General features: G+C 52.5%; 1 pseudogene across 1 annotated transcript in view; it reads right to left on the bottom strand.

Annotated features, from left to right (window-relative positions):
- Positions 1-12,674, bottom strand: part of LOC148433692 (uridine-cytidine kinase-like 1) — a 143,093-nt pseudogene that overhangs the window by 115,982 nt on the left and 14,437 nt on the right. Inside the window, exons 3-6 of the transcript XR_015876866.1 lie at positions 6,276-6,446; positions 6,042-6,113; positions 3,107-3,296; positions 2,940-3,001 (exon numbers count right to left, since the gene is read on the bottom strand). The product of XR_015876866.1 is annotated as a uridine-cytidine kinase-like 1 (transcript). The remainder of the gene's footprint in view (positions 1-2,939; positions 3,002-3,106; positions 3,297-6,041; positions 6,114-6,275; positions 6,447-12,674) is intronic.

Here is a 12,674-nt window from a genome sequence, read left to right as displayed (position 1 = left end):
GATAACCAGACGGAGAGGGGGCATGCGGATAACCAGACGGAGAGGGGGCATGCGGATAACCAGACGGAGAGGGGGCATGCGGATAACCAGACGGAGAGGGGGCATGCGGATAACCAGACGGAGAGGGGGCATGCGGATAACCAGACGGAGAGGGGGCATAGGGATAACCAGACGGAGAGGGGGCATAGAGATAACCAGACGGAGAGGGGGCATAGAGATAACCAGACGGAGAGGGGGCATAGAGATAACCAGACGGAGAGGGGGCATAGAGATAACCAGAGGAAGAGGGGCCATAGGGATAACCAGAGGAAGAGGGGGCCATAGGGATAACCAGAGGAAGAGGGGGCCATAGGGATAACCAGAGGGAGAGGGGGCATAGGGATAACCAGAGGGAGAGGGGGCATAGGGATAACCAGAGGGAGAGGGGGCATAGGGATAACCAGAGGGAGAGGGGGCCATAGGGATAACCAGAGGGAGAGGGGGCATAGGGTTAAACAGAGGAAGAGGGGGCATAGGGATAACCAGAGGAAGAGGGGGCATAGGGATAACCAGAGGAAGAGGAGGCATAGAGATAACCAGAGGGAGAGGGGGCATAGGGATAACCAGAGGGAGAGGGGGGCATAGGGATAACCAGAGGAAGAGGGGGCATAGGGATAACCAGAGAAAGAGGGGGCATAGGGATAACCAGAGGAAGAGGAGGCATAGAGATAACCAGAGGGAGAGGGGGCATAGGGATAACCAGAGGGAGAGGGGGCATAGGGATAACCAGAGGAAGAGGGGGTATAGGGATAACCAGAGAAAGAGGGGGCATAGGGATAACCAGAGGAAGAGGGGGCATAGGGATAACCAGAGGAAGAGGGGGCATAGGGATAACCAGAGGAAGAGGGGGCATAGGGATAACCAGAGGGAGAGGTGGCATAGAGATAACCAGAGAAAGAGGGGGCATAGGGATAACCAGAGGGAGAGGGGGCACAGGGATAACCAGAGGAAGAGGGGGCATAGGGATAACCAGAGGAAGAGGGGGCACAGGGATAAGCAGAGGAAGAGGGGGCACAGGGATAACCAGAGGGAGAGGGGGCATAGGGATAACCAGAGGGAGAGGGGGCATAGGGATAACCAGAGGAAGAGGGGGCACAGGGATAACCAGAGGAAGAGGGGGCATAGGGATAACCAGAGGAAGAGGGGGCACAGGGATAAGCAGAGGAAGAGGGGGCAGAGAGAGCTGCTGTATAATATATATAATATATGGAAAGCAGAGACAGTAGATTACAGTAGGCAGAAGTTGGACATGCAATGTATCATACTGTAACTCTCTACAACAAGCCATCTGTGGCTATGAACGTGCTTGGCTCTTTATCTGGCCAGATTATTAGAGGACATCCTGAACACATGCACTGCTGTGAGCCCTGACTCTACCCAGCACTCATCTATTTACATTTCTGTACCCAAGGAACAAAAGTCGAGTGTAAGCTCTTTTAGAGCGCACAGCGGGAGGGCAGAGGTAATCGTCACTAGCGCCTCCGGGGCAGAGGTAATCGTCACTAGCGCCTCAGGGGCAGATGTAATAGTCACTAGCGCCTCAGGGGCAGAGGCAATCGTCACTAGCGCCTCACGGGCAGAGGTAATCGTCACTAGCGCCTCAGGGGCAGAGGTAATCGTCACTAGTGCCTCAAGGGCAGATGTAATAGTCACTAGTGCCTCAGGGGCAGATATAATAGTCACTAGTGCCTCAGGGGCAGATATAATAGTCACTAGTGCCTCAGGGGCAGATATAATAGTCACTAGTGCCTCAGGGGCAGATATAATAGTCACTAGTGCCTCAGGGGCAGATATTGGGCCTGATTCAGACCCACTCGCAAGCGGCTGTCCGCTCGCAAGTGGGTCGATGCTGTGCACTGCGCATGCGCACGACGGCGGGAGCTCTGTCGTGTGCATGCGCCAGACGCGACGAGCGAAGGACTTTCCTATGCTCGTTGTGTCTGATCAAAGGGGGCGTGCTGTCGATGTTGATTGACAGCACGCCCCCTTTGGTGGGCGTGCTGGGGGCGTGCTTCCCTGACGTGGGCGTTCCCAAGGGATCGCCTACCGTCAGAAGCCGGCCCACTGACATCACTAGTGATGTCAGTGGGAGTGATTTTGGCTCTGATAGAGCCAAAATCACTCCGGGCCTTGCGGTTGAAAAACTCAACCGCAGGCTCCAGCTCACAGTTTCGATGGTCGCGATGGTCATGACCATCGCGGCCATCAAACTGCACGCTCGTATAGGCTGTGGGTGGTGACCCACAGCTATATGAGTGTCCAGGAGGATGCTCCATAATTATGGAGGGCGGCCCTCATTCAGAGCGTGCGCTCTGCTCAGAGCGTCCGGCTCTGAATCAGGGCCATAGTCACTAGTGCCTCAGGGGCAGATATAGTCACCAGTGCCTCAGTGGAGGATGCAGGGTTAGTTCCTTGCCCTCCGCACGCTGCTCGCTAAGTAGAATCTATATTTGAGTAACAATCTGGTTGTGTAGCCAAACTGGGATGGGAGGGGTGAGCTGGTCATGTGACTCGCTGGGGGGGCATGGGCTGGGAGGGGGGGGGGGGCGGGGGGTTTCCCATCTGCATGTAACTGTTTTGGTTTTAAACAACTACATTCCCCTGTTATAAGGAGCTTTATTCAGCATGAAACGCGTTGGGTCATCTCTATAATTATAGGGACTGAGCCCCTGACACATCTGTCCTTTACATCATTCCAGGTTATCCCGCCTTACTGCCTGCTCTCTGTAACGGAGCGCGCGCCCAGTGATGACATGCGCCATGCTTAATGTGGTCACACATCCCCTGCCATTAGTACATGCCAAAGAAAGTATTAATACGATGAATGAAATCAGACCTATAACATGAGCCCGTCTCTGGCTCCTATACATACACAAGGCCGCCACCGATAGCGCTCTTACCTTCTCCAGCTGGCTGTGCACGTGCTGGACTATTAGGTCCAGGGCCACAAAGTTCTCCCCCCCTAAAACACATACACAGAAGAGGCACATAATAAATATTTGGTGCGATGAGAAGCCAAACACCGAGAGGTCATGGAAAGCCAAAGGTAGGTACACTGGGAACTTACCTCTGGGCACCACAATGTCTGCCAGCTGCACGGTGGGCTCTATATACTGCTCAAACGACGGCTTCACAAACTTATTGTACTGCTTTATTACCCCGACAATATCGCGGCACCGCTCCGTGATGTCTCGCTTCAGTCGGCGGACCAGACGGATGTCGGAGTCTGTGTCCACAAACACCTTCATGTCCAGCAGCTGAGAGAGGGAGCGTTCCACAGGGAGAGGAGAGAGGTAGGTGTAAGGGAGCGTTACACAGGAAGAGGAGAGAGGTAGGCGTCAGGGAGCGTTCCACAGGGAGAGGAGAGAGGTAGGTGTAAGGGAGCGTTACACAGGAAGAGGAGAGAGGTAGGCGTCAGGGAGCGTTCCACAGGGAGAGGAGAGAGGTAGGTGTCAGGGAGCGTTCCACAGGGAGAGGAGAGAGGTAGGTGTAAGGGAGCGTTACACAGGAAGAGGAGAGAGGTAGGCGTCAGGGAGCGTTACACAGGGAGAGGAGAGAGGTAGGTGTCAGGGAGCGTTCCACAGGAAGAGGAGAGAGGTAGGTGTCAGGGAGCGTTACACAGGGAGAGGTAGGTGTCAGGGAGCGTTCCACAGGGAGAGGAGAGAGGTAGGTGTCAGGGAGCGTTCCACAGGGAGAGGAGAGAGGTAGGTGTCAGGGAGCGTTCCACAGGAAGAGGAGAGAGGTAGGTGTCAGGGAGCGTTACACAGGGTGAGGTAGGTGTCAGGGAGCGTTCCACAGGAAGAGGAGAGAGGTAGGTGTAAGGGAGCGTTCCACAGGAAGAGGAGAGAGGTAGGTGTCAGGGAGCGTTACACAGGGAGAGGTAGGTGTCAGGGAGCGTTCCACAGGAAGAGGTAGGTGTCAGGGAGCGTTCCACAGGAAGAGGAGAGAGGTAGGTGTAAGGGAGCGTTACACAGGAAGAGGAGAGAGGTAGGTGTCAGGGAGCGTTACACACGGAGAGGAGAGAGGTAGGTGTAAGGGAGCGTTACACAGGGAGAGGAGAGAGGTAGGTGTCAGGGAGCGTTCCACAGGAAGAGGAGAGAGGTAGGCGTCAGGGAGCGTTCCACAGGGAGAGGAGAGAGGTAGGTGTCAGGGGGAGCGTTCCACACGGAGAGGAGAGAGGTAGGTGTCAGGGAGCGTTCCACAGGAAGAGGAGAGAGGTAGGTGTCAGGGAGCGTTACACAGGGAGAGGTAGGTGTCAGGGAGCGTTCCACAGGAAGAGGTAGGTGTCAGGGAGCGTTCCACAGGAAGAGGAGAGAGGTAGGTGTAAGGGAGCGTTACACAGGAAGAGGAGAGAGGTAGGTGTCAGGGAGCGTTACACACGGAGAGGAGAGAGGTAGGTGTAAGGGAGCGTTACACAGGGAGAGGAGAGAGGTAGGTGTCAGGGAGCGTTCCACAGGAAGAGGAGAGAGGTAGGCGTCAGGGAGCATTCCACAGGGAGAGGAGAGAGGTAGGTGTCAGGGGGAGCGTTACACACGGAGAGGAGAGAGGTAGGTGTCAGGGAGCGTTCCACAGGAAGAGGAGAGAGGTAGGTGTAAGGGAGCGTTACACAGGGAGAGGAGAGAGGTAGGTGTCAGGGAGCGTTCCACAGGAAGAGGAGAGAGGTAGGTGTCAGGGAGCGTTCCACAGGAAGAGGAGAGAGGTAGGTGTCAGGGAGCGTTACACAGGGAGAGGTAGGTGTCAGGGAGCGTTCCACAGGAAGAGGAGAGAGGTAGGTGTAAGGGAGCGTTCCACAGGAAGAGGAGAGAGGTAGGTGTAAGGGAGCGTTCCACAGGAAGAGGAGAGAGGTAGGTGTAAGGGAGCGTTACACAGGGAGAGGAGAGAGGTAGGTGTCAGGGAGCGTTCCACAGGAAGAGGAGAGAGGTAGGTGTCAGGGAGCGTTCCACAGGAAGAGGAGAGAGGTAGGTGTCAGGGAGCGTTACACATGGAGAGGAGAGAGGTAGGTGTAAGGGAGCGTTCCACAGGGAGAGGAGAGAGGTAGGTGTAAGGGAGCGTTCCACAGGGAGAGGAGAGAGGTAGGTGTAAGGGAGCGTTCCACAGGGAGAGGAGAGAGGTAGGTGTAAGGGAGCGTTACACAGGGAGAGGAGAGAGGTAGGCGTCAGGGAGCGTTCCACAGGGAGAGGAGAGAGGTAGGCGTCAGGGAGCGTTCCACAGGAAGAGGAGAGAGGTAGGCGTCAGGGAACGTTCCACAGGAAGAGGAGAGAGGTAGGCGTCAGGGGGAGCGTTACACACGGAGAGGAGAGAGGTAGGCGTCAGGGAGCGTTCCACAGGAAGAGGAGAGAGGTAGGTGTCAGGGAGCGTTCCCCAGGGAGAGGAGAGAGGTAGGTTCAGGTAGGTGTCAGTGAGGGTTACATGGGGAGAGGTGAGAGGTGTCAGTGAGGGTTGTACAGGGAGAGGTGAGAGGTGTCAGTGAGGGTTGTACAGGGAGAGGTGAGAAGTGTCAGTGAGGGTTGTACAGGGAGAGGTGAGGGGTGTCAGTGAGGGTTGTACAGGGAGAGGTGAGAAGTGTCAGTGAGGGTTGTACAGGGAGAGGTGAGAGGTGTCAGTGAGGGTTACATGGGGAGACCTGAGAGGTGTCAGTGAGGGTTGTACAGGGAGAGGTGAGAGGTGTCAGTGAGGGTTGTACAGGGAGAGGTGAGAAGTGTCAGTGAGGGTTGTACAAGGAGAGGTGAGAAGTGTCAGTGAGGGTTGTACAGGGAGAAGTGTCAGTGAGGGTTGTACAGGGAGAGGTGAGAAGTGTCAGTGAGGGTTGTACAAGGAGAGGTGAGGGGTGTCAGTGAGGGTTGTACAGGGAGAGGTGAGAGGTGTCAGTGAGGGTTGTACAGGGAGAGGTGAGAGGTGTCAGTGAGGGTTGTACAGGGAGAGGTGAGGGGTGTCAGTGAGGGTTACATGGGGAGAGGTGAGAGGTAGGTGCAGGTAAGTGCCAGTGAGCAGGAAGAAAGTACCTTTAGAAGCTCTTTGTTGGCGAATGACAGGATCCCTTCGAATATCACCACGTTGGCCCCATAGACTGTTTTCTGTGAGGAGACAGCAGATATTATACAGCACATCATAGAGAAATCACCATTATAATCCGAGCGTAAATCACAGGAAACAACGTACACAACCAGTGTGACCCCCATAACCAGTGTGACCCCCATAACCAGTGAGCGGTAACGCAGCTGGACGCCTGCACTCACCCAATCCTTCCTCCGGCTGTGCGTGGTGAAGTCATACACCGGCACTTTAACACTCTTTCCCTTCTTTAGTTTGCGTAACACATTTATCAGCAGATCAAAATCAAACGCGTCGGGATGATCAAAGTTGTACTCGTTCCTGGCAGCCAACTCCTGCTGATCTTTAGTGAGGACCTGGGGAGATGGAGAGAGAAGATCAGCGCTGTACCCAGGAAAGAGATAAACATGTAACGCTAATATGTAATAATATCCGCATTCTGTCACTAATAAGCAGGGCTCACACCAGGTTACTGAATCAACAAGAATACTTCCAAACGCTCAGCATTGATCAGTTACATATGGCGGAGAAGGTAAAATATTGCGTTTATTACTGTGACGATTCCAGTTCCCCCCCAGTGCCCTGCAGCTTGGCTCCACCCATGGTAGTAAAAAAACTAGTGTACATTTCCCAGCCTGTTCCTGCTTCCCAGTGTATAAGTGCAGGGAGAGCAGATAATCAGGGGAGAGCACGGATGATGCAGCACACCGCCTGTTCCTGCTTCCCAGTGTATAAGTGCAGGGAGAGCAGGTAATCAGGGGAGAGCACGGATGATGCAGCACACTGCCTGTTCCTGCTTCCCAGTGTATAAGTGCAGATAATCAGGGAAGATGATGCAGCACACCGCCTGTCCCTGCTTCCCAGTGTATTGGTGTAGGGAAAGCAGATAATCAGGGGAGAGCACAGATGATGCAGCACACTGTCTGTTCCTGCTTCACAGTGTATAAGTGCAGGAAGAGCAAATAATCAGGGGAGATGATGCAGCACACCGCCTGTTCCTGCTTCCCAGTGTATAAGTGCAGGAAGAGCAAATAATCAGGGGAGATGATGCAGCACACTGCCTGTTCCTGCTTCCCAGTGTATAAGTGCAGGGAGAGCAGATAATCAGGGGAGAGCATGTCTGCTGCAGCACACCGCCTGCTCCTGCTTCCCAGTGTATGTGCAGGAAGAGCAGATAATCAGGGGAGAGCATGGCTGATGCAGCACACCGCCTGTTCCTGCTTCCCAGTGTATAAGTGCAGGAAGAGCAGATAATCAGGGGAGATGATGCAGCACACCGCCTGTTCCTGCTTCCCAGTGTATAAGTGCAGATAATCAGGGGAGATGATGCAGCACACCGCCTGTTCCTGCTTCCCAGTGTATAAGTGCAGGAAGAGCAGATAATCAGGGGAGATGATGCAGCACACCGCCTGTTCCTGCTTCCCAGTGTAAAAGTGCAGGGAGAGCAGATAATCAGGGGAGAGCACGGATGATGCAGCACACTGCTTCCCAGTGAATAAGTGCAGGAAGAGCAGATAATCAGGGAAGATGATGCAGCACACCGCCTGTTCCTGCTTCCCAATGTATAAGTGCAGGGAGAGCAGATAATCAGCAGAGAGCACGGATGATGCAACACACTGCCTGTTCCTGCTTCCCAGTGCATAAGTGCAGGGAGAGCAGATAATCAGGGGAGAGCATGGCTGATGCAGCATACCGCCTGTTCATGCTTCCTAGTGTATAAGTGCAGGAAGAGCAGATAATCAGGGGAGATGATGCAGCACACCGCCTGTTCCTGCTTCCCAGTGCATAAGTGCAGGGAGAGCAGATAATCAGGGGAGAGCATGGCTGATGCAGCATACCGCCTGTTCATGCTTCCTAGTGTATAAGTGCAGGAAGAGCAGGTAATCAGGGGAGAGCACGGATGACGCAGCACACTGCCTCTTCCTGCTTCCCAGTGTATAAGTGCAGATAATCAGGGAAGATGATGCAGCACACTGCCTGTTCCTGCTTCCCAGTGTATAAGTGCAGGGAGAGCAGATAATCAGGGGAGAGCACGGCTGATGCAGCACACCGCCTGTTCCTGCTTCCCAGTGTATAAGTGCAGGAAGAGCAGATAATCAGGGGAGAGCAGGGATGATGCAGCACACCGCCTGTTCCTGCTTCCCAGTGTATAAGTGCAGATAATCAGGGGAGATGATGCAGCACACCGCCTGTTCCTGCTTCCCAGTGTATAAGTGCAGGAAGAGCAGATAATCAGGAGAGAGCACGGATGATGCAGCACACTGCCTGTTCCTGCTTCCCAGTGCATAAGTGCAGTGAGAGCAGATAATCAGGGGAGAGCATGGCTGATGCAGCACACCGCCTGTTCCTGCTTCCCAGTGTATAAGTGCAGGAAGAGCAGATAATCAGGGGAGATGATGCAGCACACCGCCGGTTCCTGCTTCCCAGTGTATAAGTGCAGGGAGAGAAGATAATCAGCAGAGAGCACGGATGATGCAGCACACTGCCTGTTCCTGCTTCACAGTGTATAAGTGCAGGAAGAGCAGATAATCAGGGGAGAGCAGGGATGATGCCGCACACCGCCTGTTCCTGCTTCGCAGTGTATAAGTGCAGAAAATCAGGGGAGATGATGCAGCACACTGCCTGTTCCTGCTTCCCAGTGTATAAGTGCAGGGAGAGCAGATAATCAGGGGAGAGCATGGCTGATGCAGCATACCGCCTGTTCATGCTTCCTAGTGTATAAGTGCAGGAAGAGCAGATAATCAGGGGAGAGCACGGATGACGCAGCACACTGCCTCTTCCTGCTTCCCAGAGTATAAGTGCAGATAATCAGGGGAGATGATGCAGCACACTGCCTGTTCCTGCTTCCCAGTGTATAAGTGCAGGGACAGCAGATAATCAGGGTAGAGCACGGATGATGCAGCACACCGCCTGTTCCTGCTTCCCAGTGTATAAGTGCAGGAAGAGCAGATAACCAGGGGAGAGCACGGATGATGCAGCACACCGCCTATTCCTGCTTCCCAGTGTATAAGTGCAGGGAGAGCAGATAATCAGGGGAGAGCACAGATGATGCAGCACGTTGCCTGTCCCTGCTTCCCAGTGTATAAGTGCAGGGAGAGCAGATAATCAGGGGAGAGCACGGATGGTGCAGCACACCGCCTGTTCCTGCTTCCCAGTGTATAAGTGCAGGAAGAGCAGATAACCAGGGGAGAGCACGGATGATGCAGCACGTTGCCTGTCCCTGCTTCCCAGTGTATAAGTGCAGGGAGAGCAGATCAGGGGAGAGCACGGATGGTGCAGCACACCGCCTGTTCCTGCTTCCCAGTGTATAAGTGCAGGAAGAGCAGATAACCAGGGGAGAGCACGGATGATGCAGCACACCGCCTGTTCCTGCTTCCCAGTGTATAAGTGCAGGGAGAGCAGATAATCAAGGGAGAGCACGGATGATGCAGCACACCGCCTGTTCCTGCTTCCCAGTGTATAAGCGCAGGGAGAGCAGATAATCAGGGGAGAGCACGGATGATGCAGCACGTTGCCTCTGGGTCACAACGTAATGCAGATGGCATTTTTGTGCATCACATAATGCCCAACACAAAGTCCTGTCCTCAGCAGTAATAAAGCTTATACTGAGGAGTCTGAACATGTGGTTTTAAGTGTAATAGTCCCTTTTTTTATGTAGCTGCGTTGTCCCTCCCAATGATTATGGTATTATGGTCTGCAATGTCCCGTTGCCCAGTGCAACATGTCTGGTGCTGGGTGTACGATCCTGTGTGTGCATTTGTCTGTGCTGCTGGGTCACAGCACAGGATGCCCCAAAGCTGACACCCCACACAACTCCCCCCCACCCATACAACTCCCCCCCATACAACTCCCCCCCCATACAACAACTCCCCCCCCCCTCCCCCCTCCATACAAGGAGCAATGATCCATGAGCAGAAGGCAGTGGGGAGAGACAGACCCACTGACTGTTCTGTAGTCAGTCCCTTCATGTAAAACAGCCAATACCAGGACTTAGGACGTTGTACCTGTATCAGTAGCGGAAAGTAGCAGTGATGTGATTTGTCAGACATTGGGGACAGAAAAGTGCCCTGTGACACATATCCTGATTGTTTGTGTGAAACTAATACTGTATGTATGTATGCTGGCACAGTATGGGGGAAGTTACTCCCAGTGTGTGTACTAATACTGTATGTATGTATGCTGGCACAGTATGGGGGAAGTTACTCCCAGTGTGTGTACTAATACTGTATGTATGTATGCTGGCACAGTATGGGGGAAGTTACTGCCAGTGTGTGTACTAATACTGTATGTATGTATGCTGGCACAGTATCCGTACATACAGTATTAGTACACACACTGGGAGTAACTTCCCCCATACTGTGCCAGCATCCGTACATACAGTATTAGTAGACACACTGGGAGTAACTTCCCCCATACTGTGCCAGCATCCATACATACAGTATTAGTACACACACTGGGAGTAACTTCCCCCATACTGTGCCAGCATCCGTACATACAGTATTAGTACACACACTGGGAGTAACTTCCCGCATACTGTGCCAGCATCCATACATACAGTATTAGTACACACACTGGGAGTAACTTCCCGCATACTGTGCCAGCATCCATACATACAGTAATAGTACACACACTGGGAGTAACTTCCCGCATACTGTGCCAGCATCCATACATACAGTATTAGTACACACATTGGGAGTAACTTCCCGCATACTGTGCCAGCATCCATACATACAGTATTAGTACACACACTGGGAGTAACTTCCCGCATACTGTGCCAGCATCCGTACATACAGTATTAGTACACACACCGGGGGAGTAACTTCCCCATACTGTGCCAGCATCCATACATACAGTATTAGTACACACACTGGCAGTAACTTCCCCCATACTGTGCCAGCATCCATACATACAGTATTAGTACACACACAGGGAGTAACTTCCAGCATACTGTGCCAGCATCCATACATACAGTATTAGTACACACACAGGGAGTAACTTCCCCCATACTTTGCCAGCATCCATACATACAGTATTAGTACACACACTGGCAGTAACTTCCCCCATACTTTGCCAGCATCCATACATACAGTATTAGTACACACACTGGGAGTAACTTCCCGCATACTGTGCCAGCATCCATACATACAGTATTAGTACACACACTGGGAGTAACTTCCCGCATACTGTGCCAGCATCCATACATACAGTATTAGTACACACACTGGGAGTAACTTCCCCCATACTGTGCCAGCATCCGTACATACAGTATTAGTACACACACTGGGAGTAACTTCCCCCATACTGTGCCAGCATCCGTACATACAGTATTAGTACACACACTGGGAGTAACTTCCCGCATACTGTGCCAGCATCCATACATACAGTATTAGTACACACACTGGGAGTAACTTCCCCCATACTGTGCCAGCATCCGTATATACAGTATTAGTACACACACTGGGAGTAACTTCCCCCATACTGTGCCAGCATCCGTACATACAGTATTAGTACACACACTGGGAGTAACTTCCCCCATACTGTGCCAGCATCCATACATACAGTATTAGTACACACACTGGGAGTAACTTCCCGCATACTGTGCCAGCATCCATACATACAGTATTAGTACACACACTGGGAGTAACTTCCCCCATACTGTGCCAGCATCCGTACATACAGTATTAGTACACACACTGGGAGTAACTTCCCCCAAACTGTGCCAGCATCCGTACATACAGTATTAGTACACACACTGGGAGTAACTTCCCGCATACTGTGCCAGCATCCATACATACAGTATTAGTACACACACTGGGAGTAACTTCCCCCATACTGTGCCAGCATCCGTACATACAGTATTAGTACACACACTGGGAGTAACTTCCCCCATACTGTGCCAGCATCCATACATACAGTATTAGTACACACACTGGGAGTAACTTCCCCCATACTGTGCCAGCATCCGTACATACAGTATTAGTGCACACACTGGGAGTAACTTCCCCCATACTGTGCCAGCATCCGTACATACAGTATGATAAGCCTGATAAAATGAATATCTTGGTAAGGAATGTCTATTCCGGCTCAGGACATTGTATTTTGGTTATGGAGATACTGGGATTTCCAGTCAGATCTGGTGAAGTCAGGACATAAGTTGGGGTATGGGGTAGGAGATGGGAGGCCCTGGTGAAGCTACAGCACTCAGGAAAAGGGTTCATATATTGTATGTACCATCGGCCGCGTACATCGGGAGAGATAGGGTGCAGTGCTTCTACCAGGGCCAAGAACATGCTTCATATGTGGGGATTTTAGGCAATTAAGCAGTGAATGTAATGTGGTAAAAACAAGAGATATGGTAAGAACTTACCTTTGTTATCTCTGTTTCTACGAAGTCCATAGGGTCCACAGGGTTGACCTTGGGGTATAGGTTGGGAACCAAATCCGGGCACCACGCAGTTAAAGCTTTTAGCTCCCAGGATGCACTGGGTCCACTCTCCCTATAACCCCACCCCCAAGCCAGAGGCACCTCAGTTTGTAAGTAGCCAAAGGCCAGAGGAGGAGAGAAAAAGAGAGAGAAAACTGGA

This window comes from Taudactylus pleione, unplaced genomic scaffold (assembly GCF_031769625.1).
Source record: "Taudactylus pleione unplaced genomic scaffold, aTauple2 ptg002170l, whole genome shotgun sequence".
Lineage (NCBI taxonomy): Eukaryota > Metazoa > Chordata > Amphibia > Anura > Myobatrachidae > Taudactylus > Taudactylus pleione.
Note: the sequence above shows the minus strand (reverse complement) of the source record. Positions and strands in the feature narration are given on the sequence as shown.